The 15195-nt window shown below is 36.9% G+C and overlaps 1 non-coding gene across 1 annotated transcript; it reads right to left on the bottom strand.

Moving 5' to 3' along the window:
- Positions 1–1216: 1216 nt before the first annotated feature.
- On the bottom strand, positions 1217–1380 carry LOC131903059 (U1 spliceosomal RNA). Its single transcript, XR_009377319.1, has one exon. It is a non-coding gene; the product is annotated as a U1 spliceosomal RNA (small nuclear RNA).
- Between the last annotated feature and the right edge of the window lie 13815 nt (positions 1381–15195).

The raw sequence follows: 15195 nt of genomic DNA, 5'->3' as shown, positions 1-15195 counted from the left end.
CAAACATACTGATTATGGTATGTCTAGTTTATTATAATTTTATTATCCTTTCTAATCTCTTATTGTGCCTGCTGTACCTACTCAAGCTGGTCATAAGTCTGACTATATTGAGGAAAATAGAAAACTGGATTTGTTACCATTCATTGTTTCACATATTCAAGATGCATATTTTAGAGGGAGTTGTCATTAGACCACAGTTTTATGGTGGAGAAGAGTATGATATTATAAAAATAGATATTTGGATTTTGTCTCCTAGTTGATTGCACGTATCAAACTGATGCTAAACAAAGTTTCTCTACTAAGAGATGTTTTAGATATTGATATTATGTATTATTGGACCATGGAGTATACATATGGTCAGCCCATCTAGGACTTCTAGACAGTACTTTCTTTTTTTTGTTTTTTGTTTTTTGTTTTTTGTTTTTCGAGACAGGGTTTCTCCGCGTAGCTTTGCGCCTTTCCTGGAACTCTCTTGGTAGCCCAGGCTGGCCTTGAACTCACAGAGATCTGCCTGGCTCCCAAGTGCTGGGATTAAAGGCGTGTGCCACCACCGCCCGGCTTAACAATCACTGTTTTAAACATCGATTTCTTCAAGGTCTAAATACTTCCAGAAATCAAGAGTTTCATTCTAATATTTACCTTAGATACAATAACTCTACTAGATTTCCACTACAGAAACAAAAATCTCTCATCCTTCGTGGCCCGTCTCATAGTCCTCCATTGAACTCTGTCCAATGGGGGCCGGAAGTCTCCCAAAAAGTACTCTCTGCCACTTCTCTCTGGGGCTGCCCGACCCGACTGCAGGGGCCCACTGTGCAGAGTGGATGGGTGGATGGATGGATGGGGGTAACGTGGGTGCTGATGCTTGGAGAAAAGAGCTGACACGACACGGTGAGGTCCTTCCTTGGCTCTAACAGAAGAAAGTGGTTCTAGAACCCCAGGAGTACAGAACCGGAAGGAAAGGAGCCTGCTGGACTCAGAGTTGTGCCACATAGCCAGTGGGTGACTGGTGACTACTTCCTAATCACCGCTCATGAAGTCTCAACTCTTCTAGGAACAACCTAGGACTGGGACCACACAATGTGGATCATTGTGAGATCAAAGCAGTAAGGATATTTGTGTTCTCAAAGAAACACATTAAGGCACACAAAGTGCATTTGTAACAGTAGATAGAGAGTGTAACAAGGAAAGTGGTCTTATTTTTGTAACACAAAGCCAGGGGAGAGCTCGAATGCAGTCCCCCACTACCACAAATTATGCAGTCGAGTTTCCCGCATTTGGGGAAATCGCAGGGGTCAGCACATCCCGAGTGCAATGGATAAGCCTCGCCCTGGGAAAACCACCTTCGTGGTCATGGTATCTCCCCTGCCGGGTAAGTATAGACAGTACTTTCAAATGATTATTCAATTTATATTTCTGTGGTCCTTACTTTATGAAATTTGAGCTTTCTAGTGCTTAGCCTTTTAGGCAACAAACAAGAGGATTTATGCCCAACATTTGTGTCTTACAAAGCTGAAAAGCTTCATGGCTGGTTAAATCAATAAGATTTGAGTCACAATGGCCACAACAGATTCCAATTACAATTCACACCTTGAAGTTACTGGGGTGTTTTGTCCATTGTCTAAAATTGACTTTCTCCAGTGGTTAACAGTACTGATCTAATCACTAAATGCATAAGTCTACCTAACAAAGATGATAATAAATGGCATAGGAATGGTTAATTTATCTAAATGTGGTTTGTGGTAACAGATCATGTTCCTATTCATTAATCACTGGTCTTCCTGTGTCTTAAGAGCGTTAATATCTGTCAGATCATGCTGTGGGTTAATGGCCCAACAGGGTGACAATGTGGCTGGCAAGGTTCTTAGATGCTTGTAATTGCAGGTTTTAATTTACTGCCTCTATATGCAGTTTATTAAATGCCAAAATATCACAAAATGAAGTTTAACAAAAAATAAAACTCTGCAGCAATCATGATATGTTTCCAAGAAGACCTTCCATTAGCTGATCTTATAATTAAGCACTTGCTGCCAAAAATAGCCCACACTGGGTAAATGTGGTTTCTCCTGTCATTTATTTCTCTCCTAACAATTATTTTTCCTTTAAGCATTCCCATGAAAATATTAATCTCTCAGAGATGACAGACATGTAAAGTTTGATTTCTTTTGCATTCTGTCCATTTGCCTACTTATCAACCTTAAATATAACTACTGCCTTTTTATTTAAAGAGATGAGTTTTTAGATGTGACTATTTGTGTTTGTTGCCTATTATTTCTTTAAGCATACACTTTCATTGAGATAAAAACTTTTTTGTACAAATGTGAGTAATTTATTTGTGTAGCTCAAAGGATTGTATAATGTGATGTGCTTTTTGAACAGAGCATGTACTAATGAATACCGTGCTTCTTCACACCTTTAGAAGAGTCCTAGATTCCTCTTTGCCACTGCCTCCAATTCTAACACCCAACTGCACCAGTGTAATAATGTAACTTCCTGCGTTTCAAATATATACAATGCAATGAGTAAGTATTTTGTATATAGGATTAATGAACCTCAGTATCAGCTGTGATAACCCATTCAAGGTCACAGATAAAGTACAGAAATGAGCAGCATAAGTGTATTGTGACATACACTTTCAAACAGTTAGAAAATAATAATAGAAAATTTAGACTACAGTGAGAAAAAAACAGAAAAGCATAAACAGAATCCTCATCTCAATCAAAAATTATATGGACACAACCTGCTTAATATGATTCTTGTGGAGCTTCAGAGCCTATATAAAGGATGAAACTTCTAGAGAAAGTCTTCATGGCAAATTGTTATTCACCAATAATCTGAGTTCCTATCACTTTTACCTATTTATGCTAGATCCCACAGTTAATGGAAGACAGCCACTTATGAGTTACAAGAAATACCTACACAAACTAGTAAGTCAGACCTTGGGCAAAAAAGAACCATGTCCTTCAAATATCAGGAATATATGTTCTGATCACTGACTACTGATCGTGAACATAAGGCATGCATGTGAAGAGCTGATGACTGCTGTTTTATGTATCCCCTTTGTTGTAATCCATTCTTCCTGGATGAAATAACCTTTAAGGGATTTCAAGCATTGGTGCCTTGCCCTTCTCTTTTTCATTTTTACTTTTTTCTTCCATGGAATCCAGTTTTGAAGTCAAGGATTAAAGACTAACCTCACATATGAGTGAAATTCTAAAGTCACTATGCATGTCTAGAGGAAGACACTGTCTTTGAGAAAGCTTGAAAATCCTTAAGTCTGAATATCAAGTTGACAAAAATTTCAGCATGAATGGAGGAGGGAAGCTATCTGAGGAGCTGATGGAAATTGGCAGCTGCTAGGGGAAGAGTAGACACTTTTGTTCAGGTATGTGTGCACTGAGAGGCTGTACATGCTCCAGTAAACAATACACACAAACCCATACACATACAGGAAGCCAGACAGCACTAAATGGACCCAGTGTGTGTGTGTGTGTGTGTGTGTGTGTGTGTGTGTGTGTGTGTGTGTTTGTGTGTGTGTGTGTGTGGAGAGAGAGAGAGAGAGAGAGAGAGAGAGAAAGGTATGTATAAATGTATATGGATAGATAGATGATAGATTAGATAGACAGGTAGATGAAAGAAAGATAGATGATAGATAAATAAATAACGTGAATTTGGAAGGAAAAAGTGATGAGCAGTAATAAGGGATTGTAGGAGAGGAAATGAGGCATGTGATGGGTTTGATGCAAACATAATATATGCATGTATGAATATTAAATGAAATACTTTAAAATTTTTAAACAAAAAATAAATGACATACTTAAAGGGAAGGAGCTAAATTTGCAAATAGCACATCAACGATGTAAAGGTCAAAACTGATTTTCTTTTTTAAATATAAACTATTGTAAAGAATCATAAAACCTGATACATTCCAAAAGGAAATAAATATATGAAATAGAAGTGAAGTCTACAAAAATAACTTCTGGATAATCTATTAGACAAGAACTTTAAAATGAATATATAGCATGATCTCAAAAAAGTAAAGGAAAACATGGGTAAATGGAAGAGAATAACATATGGACAAAAGAGAAAAATAAATAAAAGACAGTAAAAATAGCAAAATAATGGTATTCTAGAGCTGAAAAGTAAAATAACTAAATTCAACTTGAATTCAAAGGCAAATTTGAACAGGTAAGAGGATGTTGATACTCTAGGACATCAACAAGAATACAAATTGATGCTCATTTTTATTTTAGTCCCAAAAGAAAAAAACATAAAGGTGAAGGAGGGAGGAAGAGGGCTAGGAAGAAGAAATGGCAGAGAGAATATTTAAAGAAACAGTGCCAGCATTTTGTCCAAATATACTGAAAATATAAATATAAGCATGTAGGAATCTCATTTAATTCCAAATATGATTAACTCAAAGAGACATATGGTGAAATAGATTACAAAAAAATTAGTAAAATCAAAAGTGAAAAGAATATCAAAAAAGAAACTGATACAATTCCCACATGTAACAGATTCTCAATAAAAGTGTATGTGAGTTTTTCATGAAAGAAATCTACAGAAACAAAAAACAATGGGATGAAATATTTAAAATAATAAAGGAAAAACACTTTCAATCAAGATCCCAAATTTGGTAAACAACAACAATGAAATTCCTTCAAAAGACGTAGGTAGGGCCAGGGAGCTGGCTCAGTGGGTAAAATGCTTTCTGCATAAGCAACATGGTCCCTCATCTTTAGTGTCCCTGCAAAAGCAGGGCACAGGGGAGCCTATTGTAACTCTGAAATTAGGAGGTTGACATCTGGTGGCTCCTGGGGTCTAGCTGGCTAGCAAGTGTAGCTGAAGCCTTGACTTCCATGTGCACCAGGAGACCTTGCCTCAAAAACTAAGGTAAAGTTAATAGAGAAAGACTCTTGATGCTAAATTCAGGCCTCTGTACATATACACATGAAAAAAAAAAAAACATCTTTCACACATGCACGCATGGAAATGCAAATGCACACTGAAATAGAAAAGTATAAATAAACATTTAAATTTTAAAAGTGGAAGGATAAATTAAGGTAGCCTTGAATAAATAAAGGATGGGTTGTCAGTGGGCCCACTGTATAAGAAACTTTGAAGGAAATCTTACAGGTTGAAATAAAAGAGTATTGGGCAGTAACACAAAGCAACACAAAGAAATACAGACCCAAAAACATATAAATATATGGTACTATTATAATAATATTGATTTATACAATACAAGAGAAAGTATTTTTTTTCTTATGAGTAAAAGTATATTGCTATTATAACATTGTTTCTGAATTCTCTATTATTTTATGTATAGTAGAAGATCAATGCATTAAAACTATTAGTTATAATTCCAGGGTATATATTGCATAAAAGTAAAATTTCTATAACCTTTCACCTATAATTTGGGAATGTGTTGTAAAATATTATTTTAACTGTGCAAAGATGTGTTACATTTGTTTCTGCTGCATTCATTTAATGATATAAGGGGATGTGTTTAATTATGTACAGATGTGTTTCATTTGTTTCACCTTACCTGCCTAAGGCACCTAATTGATCTAATAAAGGGCTGAATGTCCAATAACTAGGCAGGAGAGGGATAGGTGGGGTTGGAAGGCAGAAAGAATAAATAGGAGGAAGAATGTATGCTCAAGAACCAGAGAAAAGAAGAGAGGAGAGAATAAGGGAGAAAGAAAGGGAGATGCCTGGGACCAGCTAGGCAGCCTCAAGACAGACAGACAGACATTCAGTCATGAGAATCAGTAAAAGTACAATATATGGAAGGAAGAAGGGTAAAAATCCCCAAGGCAAAAGGTAGATAAAGAGAAACAGGTTAATATAAGTTAAAAGAGCTAGCCAGAAACAAGCCTAAGCTAGGCTAAGCATTCAAAATTAATAGTCTCTGTGTCATGATTTGGGAGCTGGTTGGTGGCACAAAAGAAAAAGCATTTGGTATATTTAGATCCCAATATAGGGTCTGAATTTCCACATGGGGCCATATATATATATATATATATATATATATATATATATATATATATATGAAATGCTATGACTCCTTTTAGGAAGCTCTGTCATTCAACAGAACACTTAAACAGCCTGCATGTTAAGTAGCAACAAAAAGCTCAATAAAACCTCCCTGATGTACTGTGGGCACCAGCATTCTAGAGCTAGAGTGGTTGAATGCAGTTCCCAGTTAAATGCACCTCTAGTCTAGGTCCACAAGCTTAAGGCTCTCCTTTCACAGAACTGAAGAGGCAGCGGAGCCAGCCACCAAAGCCATGGTGGACAACCTAAATTGTGTGTTTTCAGAGGGAAGGGAACAGACACCAAAAAAAATGGATGACCCAGGTGATCCAGCCCCTCAGAGTGCCTCTGTCAAGGCCGCTGGCTGTGATGATCCTGCCTCACAGACTATTCCAGCCAGGACTGCAAATAAGCCTTGCACTTTCCAATTGCACAGAGATTGGACAACAAAATTTATAACTAGTTTTTCTAGGTCTTGTCCATTATTTAAATTTTCTCAGGTTCCCTAGAAAGATTTCTTTACCCACAGACAACAATAATCAGTCTAGAAAACACAATGCTCACATTTCCAAGAGGTGGGGTGCATGATTTTTGGTTATTCAATGGGTAATGAATGTTTCTCATCATTTACTCTATAAAAATATAGAATAAAAAATCTATTCACCTCAAATATTTTACATTGGTATAGATTTTGCTGTATTGACACAAATTTAAAATTATTTCTGTTATATTGTATATGTTTCAATTCTTTTTGTTGTTGTTTTTTTTAATTTCTTTTTCTTTTTTTTGGTTTTTTGAGACAAGGTTTCTCTGTGTATTCTTGCACCTTTCTTGGAACTCACTTTGTAGATCAGGCTGGCCTCGAACTCACAGAGATCTGACTGGCTCTGACTCCTGAGTGCTGGGATTAAAGGCGTGCACCACTGCCACCTGACATATGTTTCTATTCTTGTTTAAGGTGTTGTGCTTATGCAGCTTATTTTAAAATGTAATGTATAATTAAGAAATGCAGGTTAGTAGTTAGTATTCTATAGTAATCAAACTTGTCACATAAGATATGTTTTCAAGGTTAAACAGATATATTTAGATAGGTAGATGGTCTTCAAACACTTGAAAGACATATAGAATATGGCATTTAAGATACTTAATGATCTGAGGCTTCTCATGACAGTGAAACACATTTGCTCCTGGCAGCACCAATCTACTTCAAAATGATGATGGGCATTGAAGAAACTCCATATGGAGTTTGATTTCATTATAAGGTTAGCCAGCAGTCAAAGAAACTGCTCTTGCCTTGACTGTTGACAGTTTGCTGGACAAACTCACAAGCAGGACACAAAGGAAAGAGATTGCTGAACTTTGCCAAAACAAGATGAGGCAGTCCTTCAAAATTCCTGCTTCACAGAAAAGTCTAACAGATATTCTATGCTGTCCAGGCAGCCAAATATCTGCCATTTCTAGAGTTTTAGAAGTGGCTTGCGATATACTTCCTGTTTACTCAGGCAATGTTAGATTCTTCTGGTGTCTTTGATGGAACTGAACACTAGATTGTAGCTAGAGTTTTCCTGCCTGGCCCACAGTCAGGACAAATCTCTCTTACCTGCCAGTCCCACAGCTGCTCAGACCCGACCAAGTAAACACAGAGACTTATATTGGTTACAAACTGTATGACCATGGCAGGCTTCTTGCTAACTGTTCTTATATCTTAAATTAATCCATTTCCATAAATCTATACCTTGTGGCTTACCGGCATCTTCACATGCGGCTTGTCATGGTGGCGGCTGGCAGTGTCTCCCTCACCCAGCTTCCTGTTCTCTCAATTCTCCTCTCTGTTAGTCCCGCCTATACTTCCTGCCTGGCCACTGGCCAATCAGTGATTTATTTATGGACCAATCAGCAACACATTTGACATACAGACCATCCCACAGCACTTCCCCTTTTCTTTTCTTAAAAAGGAAGGTTTTAACCTTTACACATCTCCAAAGTCAGCTCGGCATATTTGGGAATTTGGGCGTAGCTTCTCTTACTCCTTCCTGCTGGAGGGGGTCGCTGTATCTTATGGGGACACAAAGAATATTTTAGGATTATTGAGTAGTCCATGAGGCTGTATTGTCTGAGCCAGTTGCCTTGAAACGGTTCTGGATGTTGGATCATCTGGGCCATGGTGTCATCGGAGACCTTTCAGGTGGTCTTGGCTGGTCAAACCTGATGTATCTTAATCTTGAACAAATCCATAGCCTCTGACTTCCTGTGGAAACAAAAGCAGAGCCTCCTTTCCAAAGCAACATATCCTTACATCCAAATTTTGAAATCAAGGTACCTTTAAAATATACATTTTGGCATAACTCAACAGCTTTTGTAATCAAATGTTTTTCTTCAGTTACGAATATCAAAGAGAACATAATCCAGATTCTCTGTGTGGTAGCCATCTTTATGTGGCTTATTTTTTTATATTAGCTTGAGCCTATTCTTTTTAAACTGCAGCCTTCTAAGCCTGAAAGGGCGCTGGCGCTGTGGCTGCTGGCTCCACCCACTTCAGGTTCCCAACATGGCGGTGGCATGTTTTCTGCCAGCTCTGGGAGCCATCAACTCTCAGAAATAGTGGGTCTATGCTTCTATCAAAGCAGCATGTAGCCCAGAAACCTCTTTTTTTGTTTTGTACTAGGAAAGGCTAAATCCACCACACAGCTTAATGTGCTACTTGCAGAGGCCTCATTTCCGCCATACAGCAGGTCGAGCGCGCATGCTAGGAACCAGCCAGTATCTCAAACCGGCAGCTGCTGCTCATCTGAGAGAGACAATTAGGAAGCTGTTTTTAGCTCCATTTTAGAATCTTTTCTCAGGTTTTAGGTGGAAACTCTTGCCAATAGATATAGTTTTCCTTAGTTATAATAGAAGGTAAATTAGGTACAAAACTTTGAACTCACCAAGATAAAATTAATAATGAAGTATTTTCTCTGAATTTGCCAAATGCAAATGGATTGGAAATTGTAAATACAATCCTTACTTCATAATTGTTCTTGTTTCATATAACTAAAGTTAAAATCTTTCATTTTTATTTAGAAAAAAAAGGGGAAATGTTGTAGAATATTATTTTAACTAATCAAAGATGTGTTACATTCGTTTATGTTGTGGAATATTACTTTAACTGTGTAAAGGTGTGTTAGACTTGTTTCTGCTGCATTTGTTTAACAATGTAAGGATGTGTGTTTAATATGTAAAGACGTGTTCTATTTGTTTCACCTTTCATGCCTAAGGTACCTGATTGGTCTAATAAAGAGCTAAATGGACAATAGCTAGGCAGGAGAGGGATAGGTGGGACTAGCAGGCAGAGAGAATAAATAGGAGGAGGAATCTTGGCTCAAGAAGAAAGAACCAGAGAAAAGAAGAGAGGAGAGAATGATGGAGAAAGAAAGGGAGATTCCTAGGGCCAGCCAGGCAGCTTTCAGACAGACAGAAACCAGAAGCAGTGAAAGTGAGACATGCAGAAGGGTAGAAAAAGAGAAACATGTTAATTTAAGTTAAAAGGGCTAGCCAGAAATGAGCCTAAGCTAGGGCGAGGATTCAAAACTAATAAGTCTCTGTGCCACGATTTGGGAGCTTGTTGTAGGCTTAAAAGAAAAAGCCTGGTACAGAAATAGTGCTTTTAAAGGAGCAAATTCTTTGCATGTTATTAAAAAAATTACTATATATACAAAAATATATACCATAATAATTGTCAGTGGTATTCAATATTAGATAGTAAAGATATATTTATTCCTACATCAATCACAAAAACTGCAAAAGAAAAGTAACTCAAGAGTTAATTAAGAGACACATGAATAAGCGATGTGACCTATCCATATGAGTGGCAGCACTCGGTCATGGACTTCAGACACATTCATACCACTGGATGCTGCCTTACTTGTTCATAGGGATTCAGGTTTAAAATTATATTCTGAATCCCAACTCTCAGTAGGCAGAGGTAGAAAGCACATTGCAAATTCAAGGTCAGTCTATTCTATGCAGTCAGTTTTAGGCTAACCAGCCTTGGTCACACAGCATGACCCTATCTCAACAGACAAGAAAGAAATGAAAGAAAGAAGGAAGAAAGGAAGGAAGGAAGGAAGGAAGGAAGGAAGGAAGGAAGGAAGGAAGGAAGGAAGGGAAGAAGGAAGGAAGGAAGGAGAAGGGAAGGAAGAAGAAGGGAAGGGAAGGGAAGGGAAGAGGAGAGGAGAGGAGAGGAGAAGAGGAGCAGAGAAGAGAAGAGGAGGAGAGGAGGAGAAGAAGAGTAGATGAAAGACAGAAGTAAAGAAACCCTAATATTATATCCTGGGCTTTTTCAATCCACCTCTTTATTTTTGCAAAGCCCTAGGGGAATTAGAGTGCACTTAAATAAAGTAATTTGTCCTCTAGACATTCTTAAGCAAGTATTTTTTAAATAATGTAATTGTGGAATTAGAAATACATTCTTCACTATTCAGTAATTATTTTACTTCAAACATATAAAATAGCTTTTTAAAGAGAAATTTTAAAATGTTATTAAGAGATCCACTTGGAAAAATAATGAAGGTTTCACATTTTATTAGCAAAGAGTAAAAAGACTAATTAGAATTAGTTTTATGAGTCTATATGACCACTTTTAGCAGGGGCCCATAATGAATTTGGGGAAAAAAATGTCTGATCTGGCTGCCCTCTCAGGGCCACACTTATGAAGTATGACTAGAATAAGACAAAGCTAGCATCACCTTTTATGTCACCACCTTGGCTCATCACCAATACTCTAGTCTCTTGGACTCTGCCACCACTATTGTCAAAGTCCCACTTACGTTAATCTGGACCATGTTGTTATTGGGCCTTCTCCACACTCTTGTTCCTTCCAACAGTTACTTACAGTGTAAAAAAAAGATTATCATTTCCCAAACCTGACCTTCATGAAAATCATCTTCTTCTACCTCAGTCCTTCTAAGGGTTGTCCTTGTTCTTAGAAAAAAAAGGTGCTTATCACAGTCTTTCAATTCTGCCTGTGCATTCCTTGCTACACTACAGTTTCATTTCATAGGAAACCTTTAAAGCCCCCAAAGCACTTTATTTTTAAACCATAGTTTTAAAAAAATGTATTATTATTGTGTGTGCTTGCATGTGAGCATGTGGGATATAGGTATGTGTGTGGGGGTGTGATTTACTGATTAATATGTGTGAGAATATGGGTTTGTGCGTGTGTGTGACTTACATGTGTGGGTGTGCATCAAGACTTGCATGTAGAGCTCGGAGAACAACTTTGTGGAGTCCCTCTCTCTTTCCACCTTGACCTGAGTTCCAGAAGTCATACTCAGGTTGCCTTTACCTGCTGTGTCACCCTTCTGATCCATCTAGAAAATATCATGTATCATTCCTTCTAGGATGTTTTTTTAGAGTTCTCCTTGGTCTGCTTTAGTTATCTATTTACTATTGATTCTTTTAATCTCAGTAAAATGAGTTCTTCAAAGAAGGTTGTGACTTGCATACATCATTTCCTTCATTGTGTAGATTTTTGCATTATGTATTCTCTTTGATAGCCTATAGGATGATAATGGTGGTATATTTGAGACTCAATGTTTCCCCATAACTCAATTGTTCATTTCATTTTTCCTTTGTTAGTCAATATACTTCTGGTATCTAGAAAATGGAGGAAGAAAGAAAATTCAAAAACCTCAATGAAATTATTCCCAATAATACACATTCATCCAAACTAATGTGTTCCAGAGATGCTTATTTAAGGAATTCAAATGTGTCCTGAGGCTACAAAGTGAGGCACTGACAGATTCAGATTTCTTTATCCACTGCCATTTTAGCACAAGGTATCTATGCCATCAGATTGAACTCCCAAATTGCTGATGGCCTCTTGACTTGTCAGTCAGGAAAGTTTACAGATACTTGCTCTCTATAGCCTACCAATGAAGTTCCTGACCACTTCAATTTGCTATGGATGCCATATTTACATGTCAACACAGCTCAGAGTCTTTATAATTTTATTATTATAGCAACAAAGAGCATACCCTTCAGGACCAGAACAGAAACAGCTATGGATAAATGAGGTAAGCAAAGAGATGATACGCTTATTCATGAAAAACTCTTCTTCATGTAGACTTCTACCTACCACCAACACACAGAAAAGGTAAAAAAGGAAAAGAAACATGTGACAGCTGTATAAGCTACAACGTGTATTCCTTTAAGTAGGTTTAAAGGGTCTCTACCCAATTTCTTCAATTTTAGATGAAGCTAGAGAATGCAATGCACTCCATTAGTTACTTGCTTTTGACTGCAATGGTGTGAGTGGCAGGAACTCATGCATCCCATTGTGTATATTTAGATTATGGCCATGCAATTATGGAAAATGATTTGGTGTGACAATCCCTGTGTAAGATAAATTTTACTATAATAGTTTCTGCATTTCAAACCAGATTTCTCTTTCTTCACTCTCAAGTCCATCCAGCTAAATACTATCACAATGAAAACTAATGAATAATGTATGAAAGAATAGCACCAATATTATAGTTTGAACATGGAATGCCCCCTACAGCCTCATTTGTTTCTCTGTTGGCAGTATAGTTTGGAAAGGCTGTGGAATGTTTAGCAGGTGGTGCCGGGCTGATTTCATGGTTTAATGCTATGTGAACAACCATTATCTCACGCTTTTGTACCTACAAACTCCATCATGCCTTTCCTGCCTTGACTGAATGTGAGCTAGTGAGGTTGGGAGTCAAAAGCAATCTTTCCTTGCTTATGCTGTTCTAGAAGGTATTTTGCTCATAGTGATGCAAAGGTCACTAAACAAGCATAATGACACCTCTGTTGTCCAAGAATTTTTATGTGGGATAGAGACAAGGGCTAGACTTTCCAAAGGGAAACAGTTTGAAAAGGGAAAGGCATCCAGGACTTCTAGGTTGCTATGTTTCCTCTGATGATGGTGGACAAGATATTTCATCTTCTATAAGTGCTTCCTCTGTAGAAAAAGAGTTCAGATATGTTGAATTTTAACTGAATTTAGTATTTAATTGTGAGATTTTGAGAGAGGAGTTGGGTTTGATCAGAACACATTATATGCATGTATAAAATTGTCAAAAATTAAAAATAAATAAATTAGATAAAAAGGTAAAATGGGGGCATGTTTGATATCACTGAGTTAACTTCGCCCATAGTTAGACTATCAAAAATAATAAAAGCTCACTATATGTCCCAGAGAAAATAGTCTATAATTTACAGCTCAGGGGAGCTGTAGTGTCTGCAATGCTTAACTTCATACTGGATATAAAGTCAAAATTGGACACTTAGCAGTAGTGTGAGGGAAATGTCTCAGAAAGAAGCTGTGGCTAAAATAAACTTATTGACTGATAGGACTTCAGTGAAATAAAGAAGTTGCAACGCTGAGGGTCCAAATCTTTTTAACCCTCTTCAAAGGTGTTCACTGTCCATCCCTGTACATGTTTTATAATCCTGTTAGGTAAATCTTCTGGAATATATGAATAGATGCTAGTTTCCACCAACCAAAAGGCTCAGAGTGCCATTACATAGCATCCAAGGCCTATAATAAAGATGTCTCTATTTGTTATAACACCCTTACATGATGTTTCCATCAAATATATTGGAAAAATATATTTATCTATGAATTTCTTTGTTCTGTTACAAAAAGTCCATAGAGCTGCTTTTATGTTGAAGCTATGGGATGCTATGAAATTTTATGGTATGGATGCTGCTTTGGAATTTTAGGTAACTCAAATCTGCATTCCGGGGCTATGGTGAAGCATATTTGGCTGCAGAAATAAACAGTTCTTTTAAGACAGAACTTTATTTCTTGTTTCAACAATAGGATGATGTTAGAAGTTATGTAATGTCACTGAACTTCCATTTCCCTGTCTGTGACATGGGATAATCACAAAATTCCCCATGTAATTAAGTAATTGAAACAGGGCATTTTATGAGAAAAAAATCAGGAATAATTATATTATTCACTTTTAATGCCCTTTCAAATATACTCATCATGATGATTTTACTAATAATGCTTTGCAGTAATTGGATTTTTCTCTAAAATATACAGTAGAAGGGAAATATCTCTCTGAAGTAAGTCACTATACTCTATTAACTATTTATGATAGTATTGTTGACATTCTGCCCCCATCTAAGTCCCGGGCAATTTCCTTATTGTGCAGTCCCATGGTTCTCTCTGAATCAGAAGCAATTACACATGACATTCAGCATGGGAGAACTATCTGGTTAAGACATCTCATGTATCTACTGGATTTGCTCATTTTAAATATAAAAAGTTCCTGAATTATTAACTTCCCTCAAAGTGATATTTGATGGCAAAAGTAATATGTGCACGAAGTATTAAGTGATTTTTTATGAAGAAAAGCCAAGTAATTTGACAGAGCATAATAATTACCCTGTCAAAGAATACAAGTTTCCATTTTCTCAGAGAAATATATATTTCATGGTTTTGGTTTCACGGGCTGTCATCAAGATGGTCAGATTCATTTCTCCTTTAATTGCACTATGACAGACATTTGTGGAAAACCTATATTCAGTAATTCCTTTCCTATAATTGTGCAGAACCCTGATCATCACATTTATGTTCAGTGATGCACAATTAAAATGTTGGCTTGCTTCCCAAGGGGGCAGTGATTCCTTAGGTCAGCAATTTCTTAGGGTTACAGAAATGTATTTTGCAAAATGATATGGAAAATTCACATTGGACATTCAAAAATGCATCTGCATTTGTTAGAGACAACATCATAGAAGCCACACTCTGAATTCCATTAATCTGTTCGAAACTATGGCTTCTATAGTTACAATTGTAATAAGAAAAACAATGAAAAATATTGCTGTCATACCCAATGAGGTTTTATCATTGACTTTATCTTGTCTCTGAATTGTTCTTTTTTAGCTTCAATCCACAAAGTTGGGGACTCAAGCTTCTTCCATCTTGAAATAATTCATTTTTTAATCTTTATAGAACTGTCAAATACATATAATCAGGTAGTGAAAGGAGTAGAGGATGCTATACAGATTAGCTTTTGGAGCAGATCTTGAAGGGGTACATACCATGTCTTCAAATACTATATAGATACATGAAGAAGATCGGAAATGTAATGTACATTTCACTCATCAGACAAGGTACATGATTTTGTTATAAGCCTC

The sequence above is a fragment of the Peromyscus eremicus genome, chromosome 1 (assembly GCF_949786415.1).
Source record: "Peromyscus eremicus chromosome 1, PerEre_H2_v1, whole genome shotgun sequence".
NCBI lineage: Eukaryota > Metazoa > Chordata > Mammalia > Rodentia > Cricetidae > Peromyscus > Peromyscus eremicus.
This window is presented reverse-complemented; position numbering and strand designations above follow the sequence as displayed.